Raw genomic sequence first — 17872 nt, 5'->3', positions numbered from 1 at the left:
ACCTTGAGCAAATTCCTCATGTGGACATGGAGTCTCTACCGTGCTTCACCCCAGTCCTCAGTGTTCTTCATGATGCTGGGCTGCTCAACTTCTGCACCGACATCTGCGACTGGAATGAAGAACTAATTCTTCAGTTCTATGCCACGTTGCACATCACTGGCTATGTTGAAGATGTGAATTCATGGATACTGGACTGGATGACTGAAAAAACTCACTACAAAGCTCCAGCCTCTAAATTGCTTCATGCCATACCAATCAGTCCTCCCGTTGAAGGTGCAAGGCTCATCTACGCTGACCCTGAACTCTCAGATCATCTGATGCAAGTGCTGATGAAGCCTTTGAAGCCAGACCAAGCTCCATGGACCAAATTCCTCGTCAAGGAATTGCTCTATGTGCCAAGGACAGTATACAGAATATTGACCAAAACCCTCAGTCGGGTCAAGGGCCACAACTCTGACGAAGAAGAGGTTGTTGGCATCATGAAGAATCTGCTATTCAACATCATACATGGTATTCCTATAAAGTACCATGATTTCTTCATGAGGACTTTGGCCAATGTAGCTCTGTCACCATTTGAATTGAAGCCTTATGCTCCCTAGATCATGAGATTCATCAGATCAAGGTATTCAAACAACTACAAGGCTGACGTTCTAAATCATCACAGCTACTTGCCCCCAATCGAAGTCCTCAAACGGCCTATTTCCTCAGCTGATGAGAAGGGCAAGGCTGTTGTTATTGATGAAGGCATTCATGCATTGGGTGGACAGTTTTGCAAAGCTGCATCCTACTCCACCAATGATGACTCTGCCACACATGATACTGCCGCAAATGCTTCAAAGCAATATCCTCAAGCCACAGCTCTGTGTGTGATGACTGATCGTGAGCTTCTCCTCAATCTTCATCAGAAGGTCGATCGCAACTACAAGTGGGTCAAGCGTCAGTTTGGTTCAATTCTTCAGAACATGACAATCACGCAAAACACTATGAAGAAGAACCATTACTATCTGCATGAAGTTTTTGATCGCACTTGGGCCATAATGTCTCACCTCTAAGGTGATGAAGACCTCAAGCAAATGGCCTTCCAACAGGACTTTGACTAGTCTCAGCCACCTTCGAAGAAATTCAAGAAGGCCAAAGTTCCTCACTTGGTTGCCAGTTCATATTCTTCATCGCGCGAGACGGATGAAGCCAAAGATTTGAACGACACCGCGGCAGGCCCTACTCCAACGGACGACCCCAACAGTGCTGGCGCTCCTCCATCGACATCATGATGATATTCTTCAGGGGCGTTAGTCCTCATTTTTCGTCCGCTTTGGTCATTCGATGACAAAGGGGGAGAAATTTGAGTTAGTCTTCAAGCGGGTCTATATATGGGCGTTTTTTTGCTAAGTTACAACTCTCGTTCTTCTGAAGTATTTCTTGGATCGAGTTGTAAACTTAAGTCCTATGGTGGTCTGATACTTTTGCTCTGCTTTTCTGCATGCTATTTCCTCAGATATGTCAATGCACGCATGCTGAATTACATCAGTCACCATATTTCATCATGCATTTCAAAATCTTCATATCATATGTTAAATGTGTGTCTGAATTACAAGATATAGGGGGAGGTCTCCATGATTCTACTCTACAATGTGCATTTGCTATTCAAAGCAAATTCCTCACATATGCACATCTTCAGGGGGAGTTCTTCTATATCTTGCAATCAAGTTCCTCAGTATCAGTATTTACACTTCATATGTTTATCCCCGTTGAAAACTTAACCTATATTGTCATCAATCACCAAAAAGGGGGAGATTGTAAGTGCATCTAGTGTCCCTTAGTGATTTTGGTGTATTGAAGACTTATAGGTTAAGGGACTAATGCGTTTGTGAGTATACACAGGTCTATAAGTCTATCAGGAGTTTGATCTTTACACAGAAAGTCGACCCCTAAAAATGACTGACTTCATCTTAAGACTTTGGCTTTCTGAAGACTTTGAAAGTGAAGAAATTGGTGTGACCCTGAAGACTTGGTATTCATGTGAGGAACATGAAGCGTGAAGACTTTTGTTTTCGTAGTTTCATTTTCTCTTTCTTGAGTCATAGGAAACATCATATTGTTAAAGGGGCTCGAGGTAAAACTAAGGAAAATTTTCCAAGTGATGCTCATCTCAAAATCCGACACCTACCAATCCTTTCGAGTGAAGCCATTGGAAATCTCATACAGTAGTCAATTTCTTTAGTGACAGAGACGAAGATCTTCTTGTCTCTGAGGAATTTGTCCTGACTGAGGAGTTAGGAATTCGCCAGTGCGGATTGCCTGCAAGTGAGGAACATGATAGCCCTGAGGAATTTGATAGCTCAAATATCCGACCGTTGGTGTGCTGTGCACCAGCTGTCCCAAAATATCTACCCACCTAACGGTCATATCACTGAAGGGCATTTATGTCTTATCATGTCGGGCTGCTCCCTAGGCTATAAGTAGCCGCCCCCTACAACCACTAGTTGGTTGGCTGCTGTCAGATTACGGGTTCCTGCAAACCCTTGAGGTTCGAACACTGGGGTGCGCCCGAAGATCTCTCTCCCTAGCTCGCGCTCGCAACGATCTCAAGGCCTAGCTCGACGAACCCAAACAATAAGAGACATGAGGGTTTACACTGGTTCGGGCCACCGTTGCGGTGTAATACCCTACTCCAGTGTGGTGTGGTGGATTGCCTTGTAGGCTGAGAATGAACAGTACAAGGTAAGAACAGCCTCCTGAGGAGAGGTGTTCTAGAGCTCGGTGAGCTGGTGATATGGCCTTGGTGGAGTGGATCTAGTCCAAGATGAGATGCCCCTACTATGGTGGTGGCTAGTCCTATTTATAGAGGCCCTGGTCCTCTTCCTAAATATTAGGCGGGAAGGGATCCCACAACTGCCAAGTTTGAAGGAGGACAACTAGTACAAGCTATCCTGACAAAAGGTTGTCTTCGCCTGCCAAAGGCTCTGGTGGTGATGCCGTCCTGGGCTCCGCGGTCACCTCCGTCTTGCCGTCCTGCTGGTCTTGGTCTTGTTGCACCGATATGGAAACCTTTGCCTGATGCCTCGGGACTCCTTGCCTGCGCTTGCCCCTTTAGCACCAAAGAGGCAACAGGCACTCTGCGCCCGCTGGCGCCTGCCTGGCCTTGGTCATCATGGCTCACGTCACACGCACCTCGCGAGGTGCCCCTTGCATAGATATCTCTGCTCCTCAGGAGCCAGCCTAGCAAGGCTGCCCCTGAGGAGGTCTTGGTGTTGTCAGCCTCGCGAGGCTCGGCCCCTTGCGAGGGTCTTGAGTGGTTGCTGCTGAAGATGGCCCGTACCAGGCCGTTGGTGGAGCCGCGCCCTGGGCCGTAGGCAGGCAAGTCTGGGTACCCCCGTTCCCAGGACGCCGACAATAGCCCCCGGGCACAAGGCGCGCTCGGACTTGGCTTTGAGGCTAAGCCAAAGGGCAAGTGCAGAGTGCCGCGGGCCCCAATAGCCTGCGGCCTTGATTGACGCGTGGCGACCGACGGGACGTGGGCGTCTCCACTTCCCCACGCTGCCTCGGCAACTGTTCGACTTGACGAGACCCTGCTGCATGCAGAAGAAAATCATCATTACCTGCGATCGTGGACACCGGCGGTTGCCTCCTTCTGACTATAAGTGAGGAGGGGGGCGGAGCCCCCGTCACTCATCTCTTCCTCCATTCAGTTTGCTTCTTCTTCCTCCTCCTCGCTCTACCGCCTTGCTGTACACCCATGGCGCCGATAAGGAGGTTCTTCGCCGCCGAGAAGGGAACCCCCCCTGCGAGGAGTAGGGGCCACTTCCTCCGAAGAAGAGGCTGGTCTGCTCCCGCGAGGCCGTCGCGAGGCCGGAGGTATCGAGGCCTTGGTATGAGCGGCCTCCCCCGGCTATCCACTGCCCTTGTATGCCTAGGCAGAGGGCTCTGAAGGAGGAGGCAGCGACCGGCACCGATCGCGCCGTGGCCGCGGTGGCCGGGCCGTGTTGGTGCACGCCGCCGCCCCGCGAACTCACGCCAAGGGCTCCTCGTGTGAACTTGTGGTGCGGGCGGTGATGCAACCACGCTCATGGATCCGCTTCCCGTAATTCTTCGTTGAAGAGATGCGGATGAAGGGGCCACTCGAGCTATGGCTGCAGCACGCCGAGTTCGACACCCTGGCGACGGGAGCAGAGGTCGAGGTCGTCTCCTCGGGCAAGGTCTTCATGACCCGCGGATGGGGCGAGGTCGCCCGCGTTTGCCACGTGGAGGGGGCCCTCGCCATCCATTTTGAGTACGACGGCGCCTCCACGCTGCTCTTCAAGGTCTTCGACGAGGAAGGCCGCCGCCTGGAATGCTACCCCGGAGGAGGTCGCCAGGACGGCACAGCGCGGCAGGCACTGGCCTCGCCCTTGGTCCTGACGGCAGTTCCTCCAGTAGCAGCGATGGCGCCTGGGAGTCCAGCAATTCTCCCGAGCCCGATGAGTCTCCGGAGATGAGCGGCGACAGCTACACACCCCCGAGCTCTCCCCGTGCCCGGAGCGCAGCAGTGGCGTCAACCCGCCATCATCGCTGATCTGGATGAGGTTGGCATCGGCCTCCCGTGGCCCACTGTTGATCATGGCGTCGGCGGCGGTGCCTGTAGATATGACTCCTGGAAACCTTCTTCTTTTGTTCCCTGTGAGGAATCGAGGTGGACCCCGTGGGGGTGTATAAAGGGTCTGTAGTGCCTTTTGTGTCAATATCATCCCTATTATGAACGTTCATAATTGCGTGTCTTGCTTCGGCTTGGCCCCCCCTTTCCAACCTTGCAGTAGCTTAGTGCTCTACGCCGACAGGTCCCAGTCCCTAGGCAGGCTGCAGCCGTCGCTGCTTAGCCAGGTCGCGATGCCGTGGTCAAGGCCAGGAGGTGAGCGGCCCGAGGTCCGGTGAGAGCTCCCGAGGCGCGATGCTCAGGAGGTCCCCTTTGGCGTGCAAGCAACTACCGGAAAGGAAAGAAAGGAAGGTGGCGTCACCGTAGCAAGGCTGCAAGAGATGGAGGCCTCCGTGTGCAGTGTCCGATTCAGGCGTCAGCGGCTGCGAGACGATTGTGTTAGGCTCGCGTTGGCCTCCCTCCCATTTTCACGCTCTTCTAGGTGCTCTGCATCCTTGGGTCCCGACCCTCGAGCAAGCTCAGCCACCACTGGTATGCCAGGTCGCGATGTCGTGGTCAAGGCCAGGGGTGAGGGCTGGAGAGTCAGTAGGAGCTCCTGAGGCGCGATGCTCAGGAGCCCCCCCTTTAACACACAAACGAATCACATGAAAAAGAAAGAGCCTGCGGCGCCGTCCGTCGTTGGCCTCCGGAGATTCCTGCAAGTTAGCACGAGGGAGAAGTACAGACTGCAACTGTGTCTGCTGGTCTACCGCTGGTCGTTCCGCATGAAGATGAAGGCACTGAGGGCCTGGTGAGGTGACATGCCGATAACCCACAAGTATAGGGGATCGCAACAGTTTTCGAGGGTAGAGTATTCAACCCAAATTTATTGATTCGACACAAGGGGAGCCAAAGAATATTCTCAAGTATTAGTAGTTGAGTTGTCAATTCAACCACACCTAGAAGACTTAATATCTGCAGCAAAGTATTTAGTAGCAAAGTAGTATGGAAGTAACAATAACGGTGGCATAGGTAACAGTAGCAGTTTTGTAGTAATTGTAATAGTGGCAACGGTAAAGTAACTAAGCAAAGATCAATATGTGAAAAGCTCGTAGGCATTGGATCAGTGATGGATAATTATGTCGGATGCGATTCCTCATGCAACAGTTATAACATAGGGTGACACAGGACTAGCTCCAGTTCATCAATGTAATGGAGGCATGTATTCCGAATATAGTCATACGTGCTTATGGAAAAGAACTTGCATGCCATCTTTTGTCCTACCCTCCCGTGGCAGCGGGGTCCTATTGGAAACTAAGGGATATTAAAACCTCCTTTTAATAGAGTACCGGACAAAGCATTAACACATAGAGAATACATGAACTCCTCAAACTACGGTCATCACCAGGAGTGGTCCCCATTATTGTCACTTCGGGGTTGACGGATCATAACACATAGTAGGTGACTATTGACTTGCAAGATAGGATCAAGAACTCACATATATTCATGAAAACATAATAGGTTCAGATCTGAACTCATGGCACTCGGGCCCTAGTGACAAGCATTAAGCTTAGCAAAGTCATAGCAACATCAATCTCAGAACATAATGGATACTAGGATCAAACCCTAACAAAACTAACTTGATTACATGATAAATCTCATCCAACCCATCACCGTCCAGCAAGCCTAGATGGAATTACTCACGCACGGCGATGAGCATCATGAAATTGGTGATGGAAGAAGGTTGATGATGACGACGGCGACCGATTCCCCTCTCCGGAGTCCCGAACGGACTCCAGATTAGCCCTCCCGAGAGAGATTAGGGCTTGGCGGCGGCTCCGTATCGTAAAACACGATGAATCCTTCTCTATGATTTTTTTCTCCTTGAACGTGAATATATATTATATAGATTTGGAGTTGAGGTCGGTTGGGCCTCAAGGGGCCCACGAGACAGGAGGGCGCGCCCCCACCCTCGTGGACAGGGTGTGGGCCCCCTGGTGTTGATTCTTTTGCCAGTATTTTTTATATATTCCAGAAATATTCTCCATGAAGTTTCAGGTCATTCCGAGAACTTTTATTCCTGCACAAAAATATCACCATGGTAATTCTGCTGAAAACAGCGTCAGTCCGGGTTAGTCCATACAAATCATGCAAGTTAGAGTCCAAAACAAGGGCAAAAGTGTTTGGAGAAGTAGATACGATGGAGACGTATCAACTCCCCCAAGCTTAAACCTTTGCTTGTCCTCAAGCAATTCAGTTGACAAACTGAAAGTGATAAACAAAAACTTTTACAAACTCAGTTTGCTCTTGTTGTTGTAAGTATGTAAAGCCAGCATTCAAATTTTCAGCAAAGATTATCAACTAACCATATTCACAATAACACTTAGGTCTCATGTTTACTCATATCAATGGCATAATCAACTAGCGAGCAATAATAATAAATCTCAGATGACAACACTTTCTCAAAACAATCATAATATGATATAAAAAATGGTATCTCGCTAGCCCTTTCTGAGACCGCAAAACATAAATGCAGAGCACCTCTGAAGATCAGGGACTGACTAGACATTGTAATTCATGGTAAAAGAGATCCAGTCATAGTCATACTCAATGTAAATTAATAGTAATGCATGCAAATGACAGCGGTGCTCTCCAACTGGTGCTTTTTAATAACAGGATGATGACTCAACATAAAAGTAAATATATAATCCCTTCGCAGAGGGAAGTAGGGATTTGTAGAGGTGCCAGAGCTCGATTTTGAAATAGAGATGAATAATATTTTGAGCGGCATACTTTCATTGTCAACATAACAACTGAGAGATCTCAATATCTTCCATGCTACATACATTATAGGCGGTTCCCAAACAGAATGGTAAAGTTTATACTCCCCCACCACCAACAAGCATCAATCCATGGCTTGCCCGAAAGAACGGGTGCCTCCAACTAACAACAGTCTTGGGGGAGTTTTGTTTGCAGTTATTTTGATTTGGTTTGAGCATGGGACCGGGCATCCCGGTTACCGGCCATTTTCTCGTGCGTGAGGAGCGGAGTCCACTCCTCGTGAGAATAACCCACCTAGCATGGAAGATACAGACAACCCAAGTTGATACATGAGCTATTCGAGCATACAAAATAGAATTTCATTTGAAGATTTAGAGTTTGGCACATACAAATTTACTTTGAACGGCAGGTAGATACCGCATATAGGAAGGTATGATGGACTCATATGGAATAACTTTGGGGTTTATGGAAGTGGATGCACAAGCAGTATTCCCGCTTAGTACAAGTGAAGGCTAGAAAAAGACTGGGAAGCGACCAGCTAGAGAGCGACAACAGTCATGAACATGCATTAAAATTAATAAACATTGAGTGCAAGCATGAGTAGGATATAATCCACCATGAACATAAATATCGCGGAGGCTATGTTGATTTTGTTTCAACTACATGCGTGAACATGTGCCAAGTCGAGACACTCGAATCGTTCAAAGGAGGATACCACCCTATCATACCACATCACAACCATTTTAATAGCATGTTGGCACGCAAGGTAAACCATTATAAACTCCTAGCTAATTAAGCATGGCATGAGCAACTATAATCTCTAATAAACATGTATCATTCATAATAGGCTGAATCAGGAACGATGAACTAATCATATTTACAAAAACAAGATAGGTTGAGTTCATACCAGCTTTTCTCATCTCAATCAGTCCATCATATATCAGTCGAGCTTTTCACTTGCACGACCGAACGGTGTGGATAACAATAATAGTGCACGTGCATTGGACTATGGTGGAATCTGCAAGCATTTAATACACAGGAGAAGACAAGGTAATATGGGCTCTTGGTTAAATCAACAATAATGCATATGAGAGCCACTTCAACATTTTCATCAAGGTCTTCTCCTCTCGACCCCCAAAGAAAAGAAAGGAAATAAAACTATTTACACGGGAAAGCTCCCAACAAACAAAAGAAGAACGAGAAATCTTTTTGGGTTTTCTTTTAATTACTACTACAACAGGCATGGAAAGTAAACTAGCTAAAATCTAAAACTATTTTTTTTGTTTTTCTTAAGGTTTCTCAAACACACAAGAAGAAGGCTTAAAACAGAAAATAAACTAGCATGGATAGTACAATGAAAAGTATGAGCACCGACAACTAGCATGAGTGTGTGAACATGAATGTAATGTTGGTGAGAAATACATACTCCCCCAAGCTTAGGCTTTTGGCCTAAGTTGGTCTAGGGCCACGGCTGGCCTGGCGGATATCCAAAGTTAAAGCTGGGGTCGTACTGAGATGCAGCAGCTACTGCCTCAAGAGCTGCAGCTTGGAGGCGAGCTGCCTCCGTCCTCTTCTCGTACTCGTTTGCCTCCTCCCTGGTTATGACATATCTCCCTTTTGCCTAAAAGTCAAGGAAACTAGGAGCAGGGAGAGCAACATGGACAGTGCAACACCTGTCAAAGATTAGTCTGTACTGGAGGGACTGTTCATTCCTCTCAACAAATTGATGGCGAACCATAGCATTAAAATCTAGATAAGCAGGACGCAACTCCATATCATTTTCATGTATGGGTACCTCAAGATAATTAGCTAAACGAGTTGCGTAAATTCCGCCAAACAAATCTCCACCTATACTGTTATGATGCAACCTACGTGCAACAATGGCCCCCAAGTTATATTGTTTATCTGCTAATACAGCACTCTTGAGAACACTAAGATCTGGAACGCTCATGTGACAGGCTTCATCTTTACCGTTCATACATCTACCTAAAAAGAGAGCAAAATAATGTATGACAGGAAAATGGATGCTCCCTATGGTAGCTTGCGTGATTTCTCTAGATTCCCCCACAGTTATACTAGCAAGAAAGTCTTTATATTCAGATTTGCGAGGTTCACTAGCATTACCCCACTGCGGGAGTTTACAAGCAGTATTAAAATCTTCTAAGTCCATGGTATAAGATTTATCATAAAGATCAAATAGGACAGTGTGAGAATTACGTGATGCTGTAAATTTAAACCTTCTCGCAACGGAGTCAGTTAGGTAGTAGTATTGGGGGCACTTATCTGACACGAAGCCCTCAAGTTCAGCATTACGCACATACGCATCAAATTCCTCCTTAATTCCTGCTTGGACCATAAAATCTTCTGACGGCCATTCACAAGGCCGCACTTGAGCTTCTCTTGGTAGTTCATTGTCCGGCTCACGTATCGCGAGCCTGGGTGCTTGCTTCCTTGAGGAACCACCTTGGTACATTTTCGTAAACATTTTTCTTCCTCTGAAAAATTTCTGAAATTTTTATTGACTCAAAATAAAAGTGAACCAAACTCAGTAAGATTGATAGAAACTACTCCCACAAGTGCCTAGAGACTATATCATGCATTAGAACTACTTGGGACAAAATAAATTTGACATGCAAGCTCAAGAACAGGGTCACCTAAGCAGCAAAAATTTGCAATAAATAAAGCACTAGAACAGAAACTAATTGGACCATTGGAGGAGTCACATACTGAAGAACAATCCCCCAAAGCAGTTTTGTGAGTGCAGCTATGAGCAAGGAGATCGAAAATCACAGCAAAACGAGCTAGAACACGAGTTTGAGCTGTGTGGTGATTTTTTCTGGAGGAAGACGAAGTGTGTGGGTGCAGGAATAAGTGGAGGGCCACGTGGGGTCCACGAGGCAGGGGGCGCGCCCCAGGGGGTGGGCGCGCCCTAGACCCTCGTGGCCATATGGTGGATCCCCTGGTGTGTTCTCAGTGCCAGATATTCTTAAATATTCTACAAAAAATCATATATCATTTTTGGGACATTTGGAGACCTTTTATTTTTGGGGTATTTTTTATTGCAAGGATAATTCAAAAAACGGACAGAAAATACTATTTTTGCTTTATTTAATCTAAATAACAGAAAGTAAAAGGAGGGTACTAAGAGTTGTGCTTTCTAACTTCATCCATCTCATGCTCATCAGAAGGAATCCACTAACAAGGTTGATCAAGTCTTGTTAACAAACTCTTTCCGAATCACATGAAACAGGAGAATTTTCGAATAACACTAGGTTACCTCAACGGGGATATGCACGTCCCCAACAATAAGAATATCATATTTCTTCTTGACAGTAGAAAGAGGAAATTCAAAACCTCCAATAATAATAGTTGGAATTTTTCCAGTAGAATTGATAGTGTGGACTTGAGGTTGTTTCCTCGGAAAGTGTACCGTATGCTCATTACCATTAACATGAAAAGTGACATTGCCTTTGTTGCAATCAATAACAGCCCCTGCAGTATTCAAAAAGGGTCTATCAAGGATAATCGACATACTATCGTCCTCGGGAATATCAAGAATAACAAAGTCCGTTAAAATAGTAACGTTTGCAACCACAACAGGCACATCCTCACAAATACCGACAGGTATAGCAGTTGATTTATCGGCCATTTGCAAAGATATTTTAGTAGGTCTCAAGTTATTCAAATCAAGTCTACGATATGAAGAGAGAGGCATAACACTAACACTGGCTCCAAGATCACATAAAGCAGTTTTAACATAGTTTCTTTTAATGGAGCATGGTATAGTTGGTACTCCTGGATCTCCTAGTTTCTTAGGTATTCCACCCTTAAAAGTAGAATTGGCAAGCATGGTGGAAATTTCAGCTTCCGGTATCTTTCTTTTATTTGTAACAATATCTTTCATGTACTTAGCATAAGGATTCATTTTAAGCATATTAGTCAAACGCATACGCAAAAATATAGGTCTAATCATTTCAACAAAGCGCTCAAAACCCTCATCATCCTTTTTCTTGGATGGTTTAGGAGGAAAAGGCGTGGGTTTCTGAACCCATGGTTCTCTTTCTTTACTGTGCTTCCTAGCAACAAAGTCTCTCTTATCATAACGTTGATTCTTTGATTGTGGGTTATCAAGATAAACAGCAGGTTCAATTTCTACATCATTGTTATTGCTAGGTTGAGCATCAACATGAACATCATCATTAACATTATCACTAGGTTCATGTTCATCACCAGATTGTGTTTCAGCATCAGAAATAGAAATATCATTGGGATTCTCAGGTGTGTCAACAACAGGTTCACTAGAAGCATGCAAAGTCCTATCATTTTTCTTTTTCTTCTTCTTAGAAGGACTAGGTGCATCAACATTAGTTCTCTAAGAATCTTGTTCAATTCTCTTAGGGTGGCCCTCAGGACACAAAGATTCCTGAGTCGTTTTACCCCCTATAGTCATAACTCTAACAACATTATCATTTTTCGTATTATTTAATTCATTGAGCAAATCATTTTGAGCTTTAAGCACTTGTTCTACCTGAGTGGTAACCATAGAAGCATGTTTACTAATAAGTTTAAGTTCACCTTTAACTCTAGACATATAATCACTCAAGTGTTCAATCATATAAGCATTATGTTTCAATTGCCTACCAACATAAGCATTGAAGTTTTCTTGTCTAGCCATAAAATTATCAAACTCATCCAAGTATTGGCTAGCAAACTTAGTAGATGGGATTTCAGCTTTATCAAATATATAGAGAGAATTTGCCTTTACTACCTATGTCGGGTTATCAAGACCATGTATTTCTTCAATAGGTGGTAAATTCTTAACATCTTCAGCTTTGATACCCTTTTCTTTCATAGATTTCTTTGCCTCTTGCATATCTTCAGGACTAAGAAATAGAATGCCCATTTTCTTCGGAGTTGGTTTAAGAGTTGGTTCAGGAAGTGTCCAATCATTTTCATTACTCAACATATTATTCAATAGTAATTCAGCTTGATCAATAGTTCTTTCCCTGAAAACACAACCAGCACAACTATCCAGGTGGTCTCTGGAAGCATCGGTTAGTCCATTATAAAAGATATCAAGTATTTCATTTTTCTTGAGAGGATGATCAGGCAAAGCATTAAGTAATCGGAGAAGCCTCCCCCAAGCTTGTGGGAGACTCTCTTCTTCAATTTGCACAAAATTATATATTTCCCTTAAGGCAGCTTGTTTCTTATGAGCGGGGAAATATTTAGCAGAGAAGTAATAAATCATATCCTGAGGACTACGCACACAACCAGGATCAAGAGAATTAAACCATGTTTTAGCATCACCCTTTAATGGGAACGGAAATAATTTAAGGATATAGTAGTAACGAATTTTTTCCTCGTGAGTGAATAGGGTGGCTATATCATTTAATTTAGTAAGTGTGCCAGAACAGTTTCAGATTCATAACCATGAAAAGGATCGGATTCAACCAAAGTAATTAACTCAGGATCGACAGAGAAATCATAATCCTTATCAGTAATACAGATAGGTGAAGTAGCAAAAGCAGGGTTATATTTCATTCTAGCATTCAAAGAATTTTCTTTCAGCTTAGCTAATAATTTCTTAAGATCATATCTATCATTGCAAGCAAAAAATTCTCTAGCAGTTTCTTCATCCATAACATAACCCTCAGGTACATCAGGCAATTCATATCTAGGGGGAGAATCTTCATCACCACTTTCATCAATATTATCAATTTCAATAATTTCACTCTCTCTAGCCCTAGCAAGTTGTTCATCAAGAAATTCACCTAATGGCACAGTATTATCAAGCATAGAATTAGTTACATCATAAGTATCATGCAAAGCAGAAGTGGCATCATCAATAACATGCGACATATCAGAATCAATAGCAGGAGTAGGTGTTGCAAGTTTACTCATAACAGAAGGTGAATCAAGTGCAGAGCTAGATGGCATATTTTACCTCCCCTCGTAGTTGAGAGATAAATCTTGGTTTTTTCGTCTTTCAAGTTCCTCATAGTGATCAACAAATATAAATCCCAAGTGACTCAAAGAATAGAGCTATGCTCCCCGGCAACGGCGCCAGAAAATAGTCTTGATAACCCACAAGTATAGGGGATCGGAACAGTTTTTGAGGGTAGAGTATTCAACCCAAATTTATTGATTCGACACAAGGGGAGCCAAAGAATATTCTCAAGTATTAGCAGTTGAATTGTCAATTCAACCACACCTGGAAGACTTAATATCTGCAGCAAAGTATTTGGTAGCAAAGTAGTATGGAAGTAATGGTAACGGTGGCATAGGTAACAATAGCAGTTTTGTAGTAATTGTAACAGTAGCAATGGTAAAGTAAGTAAGCAAAGATCACTATGTGAAAAGCTAGTAGGCATTGGATCAGTGATGGATAATTATGTCGGATGTGATTCCTCATGCAACAGTTATAACATAGGGTGACACAGAACTAGCTCCAGTTCATCAATGTAATGTAGGCATGGATTCCGAATATAGTCATACGTGCTTATGGGAAAGAAATTGCATGACATCTTTTGTCCTACCCTCCCGTGGCAGCGGGGTCCTATTGGAAACTAAGGGATATTAAGGCCTCCTTTTAATTGAGTACCAGACCAAAGCATTAACACTTAGAGAATACATGAACTCCTCAAACTACGGTCATCACAGGGAGTGGTCCCGATTATTGTCGCTTCGGGGTTGCCGGATCATAGCACATAGTAGGTGACTATTGACTTGCAAGATAGGATCAAGAACTCACATATATTCATGAAAACATAATAGGTTCAGATCTGAACTCATGGCACTCGGGCCCTAGTGACAAGCATTAAGCATAGCAAAGTCATAGCAACATCAATCTCAGAACATAATGGATAATAGGGATCAAACCCTAACAAAACTAACTCGATTACATGATAAATCTCATCCAACCCATCACCGTCCAGCAAGCCTATGATGGAATTACTCACGCACGGTGGTGAGCATCATGAAATTGGTGATGGAGGAAGGTTGATGATGACGACGGCAACGGATTCCCCTCTCCGGAGCCCCAAACGGACTCGAGATCAGCCCTCCCGAGAGAGATTAGGTCTTGGTGGCGGCTCCGTATCGTAAAACGCGATGAATCCTTCTCTCTGATTTTTTCTCCCTGAACGTGAATATATAGAGTTGAAGTTAAGGTCGTTGGAGCCTCAGGGGGCCCACAAGACAGAGGGCGCACCCCAGGGGGTTGGGCGCGCCCCCCACCCTCGTGGACAGGGTGTGGGCCCCCTGGTGTTGATTCTTTCGCCAGTATTTTTTATATATTCCAAAAATATTCTCCGTGAAGTTTCAGGTCATTCCGAGAACTTTTATTTCTGCACAAAAATAACACCATGGCAATTCTGCTGAAAACAGCGTCAGTCCGGGTTAGTTCCATACAAATCATGCAAGTTAGAGTCCAAAACAAGGGCAAAAGTGTTTGGAAAAGTAGATACGATGGAGACGTATCACATATGCGGGGCGTGCCGCGAGTCAGAGCTCGACCGCTCAGGTTTGTCAGCATTGTAGGGACAGACCCGAGCACAAGCGCCGTGCCAGCATGTGTAACCCCTGTTGCGGGATGAGCAGGAGGCCGGCCAGCAACGCGGGTGGCCGCGAGGGGCAACAGGTAAGCAGGTGATAATTGTGAAATGACTCAAGCAATGAGGCAGGTTAGCTCAGATAGATGCAAGGACGATACATGCCACTTGGACGAACCTGAGGGGCCTGGGAATAATGCAGCCCGAGAGGCGCTCCCAACAGGATAAGCTAAAGATGCAAAAGGATACACGTCGTAGGGACAGGCCCGTGCGACTTGGGGATAATGCTGCCCGAGGGGTGCCCCCAACTGAATGAACTAGAAAGATTCACCTGATACCGTAGATGGAGTGGGGTTGAAGTAGCTGGAAGTAGCTGAAGATGCGTGCTGGAGAAGCTGCTCCTCACGAGCCGCCAGGGTCCAAAGCCTCAGGAGGCTCCACAGGCCCAGGTGGCTCCCAAAGAACTGTCGCCATTTCCGCCAGGACAGTGTGGTGCCTGGCCTCCTGAGCCGCCAGAATGCTCCGCAAGTGGCGCTGGAAGGTGACAGCCGCGTTCGGCAGGCCAAACGGCATGCGAACATAGCTGTGAGGCGGACCCTCGCACCGTCCAACGCATGAAGGCCAGAAACGCCCCTGGGATACGGCCCTGTTGAGCCCTGGAATGTCGACGCAGATGCGCAGCTCGCCGTCCTCACTGGGATGGGGAGCTGCGCCGGGTGGTGGGCGGCGGTTGCCGCGTATGGTCCTTGCCTCTTGAAGCTCCAGGGTCACCTTGGTGATGAACTCCTGAGCACTAGGCGCTCCACGCCTTGTGCCCTCTTGAGGGAAACATGTGACGAAGCACGCCTCCACATGGTGCCCGAGCGCCTCCCTCGTGACGTTGGCTAGGTCAGAGGCCCCCAGAAGAGAGTCCCCGGGCCCAGCCTGAGGGGGGGGCGCCAGGCACGCCTTCCTATGCGAGGGAGGGAGGCGCCCCTGCTGTGGGCGCAGATCCTGGGGTGGTGCCGCTGGAAACGCCACTCTCCTGAGGCCCTTGGCGGAGTAGCTACTTCTTCTTCTTGGGGATGGCCTCAGGAGGGGACAGGGTGCCTTCGTTGTCGGGGTCTTCGGCCGCTCCAGCTTGGTAAGCGCGCTCGAGGGAGCACACCGCATCCCGTTCTTCACAAGGAACCGTGATGATGCCGCCACTCCCTAGCATCTTGAGGATGTTGTAGCCATGGTGGGTCACTGCCATAAACTTGGCTAATGCTGGATACCCAAGGATGGCATTGTATGGCAGGCGGATGTGGGCGACGTCGAAGTCGTCGAGCTCGGTGCGGTAGTTGTCAAGCTGGCCGAATGTGACAGGGAGGCGGACCTGCCCTATCAGGATGGTGGAGCCGTCGGTCACTCCTGAGAAGGGCTTGGTGGGCTGTAGCTAATCGTATGGCACTTGGAGGCTGTCGAATGTCTCGACGGACAGGACGTTGAGCCATGCGCCGCCGTCGATGAGGGTCTTGGTGACTTGAATGTTGCTAATGACGGGTGAGCAGAGCATCGGGAGAGCGCCTGCGGTTGCCGTGCACTTGAGCTGGTCTGACGAGCTGATGGTGATGGCGCACTTGGACCACCTGAGCGGGTGCGTGGCCTCAAGCCTGGGAAGGGCTGCGTTCACCTCGCGAGTGAACTGTTCGAAGATGCGCTGGGAGGCTGGGGCCTGAGCTCCACCCAAGATGTAGGCGATGGCACGAGGCTCTTGGAAGCCCCCAGCCCCTTTGTCCTGATGATGGTCGTCGTTTCTCCTTAGCGGTGGTGGCAGCGGAGGGAGCCCTGCTCTGCCCTGAGGACGGTCCTCACGAGGCTGGTTTCTCCAGGCGCCCTCGTGAGGCGGGTCTTGCCAGCGGTCCTCATGAGGCCGGTCACGCCACTCCTGGCGGGGGCCATGGTCGTCCCAGCGTCCCCCATTTCGTCCTCCTCCTCTGCCGTAGCCTCGGTCGTTGCACTCGGGGCGTCGACCGAAGCGCCAATCGCTGATGGCCCTGAGCTCCTGACAGTCGCTAGTGTTGTGGCCGTGAACGTTGTGGAAGGCACAGTACGGGCGGTTGGCCTTGGACGACTCGAGGTGCTCGCGGCCGCGCTTCATCTCTGGTTCTGCTGCGAGCACGGCAGCCCCCTTGCGCTTAACTTCCTTGGTCTTGGCCTTCTTGTCCTCCTGGTCAGCAGCTGGGAGCTCGAGGAGGGAAAGGCGCCCTTCCTCAGCTCTTGCACACTTGGTTGCCATGTTGAACATCTCCAGGGCCGTGCATAGCTCCTCGTGGATGGCGAGCTCCTCCTTCATCTTGACGTCGCGGACGCCATCGGAAAACGCGGAGATGATGGCCTCGTCCGTCACCTTGGGGATCTTGAGGCGAACGCTGTCACTACAAAAAAAGACACATCCGTGACATTTTGGGCCGAACGAATTTTTTTCTGTCATACTTACGACACTTCTATGACAATAATTGTGAGAAAACCTGGTATCATCATAGATGTGGTCAGGTCCTACTTCTATGACAAAAAATCATGACAGAAAATGGCCTTTTTGTCCTGGGCCGTCCATGACGGAAAAAACCGTGGTAGAAGCGAGGGCGAGGAAAATATCGGGGAGTTCCCGGTTACGGTGGTTGGTCGGGGGCCGAGCAATGTGCGTTTCTCTCGTACGTATGCGCATGTGTGTGAGGCGTTGCACTCTAACTGAAGCCGACCGAGGCGTTGGGCTCTAACTGAACCCGAGCAATTGCGCTGCAGGCTATGCGTTACTGAACCCGAGCGATCGATCGATGGCTGTTAACTAAACCCGATCGAGCGATTCCTTCGCTACTGCTGCTAACTGAAGCCGATCGATGCTGCCTCTGGATGAACAGTGAGCGTTGTTGGGGGTTTGGATGAATAGTTCCCGGTGGGGGTTGGA

This window comes from Aegilops tauschii, chromosome 6 (assembly GCF_002575655.3).
Source record: "Aegilops tauschii subsp. strangulata cultivar AL8/78 chromosome 6, Aet v6.0, whole genome shotgun sequence".
Lineage (NCBI taxonomy): Eukaryota > Viridiplantae > Streptophyta > Magnoliopsida > Poales > Poaceae > Aegilops > Aegilops tauschii.
Note: the sequence above shows the minus strand (reverse complement) of the source record.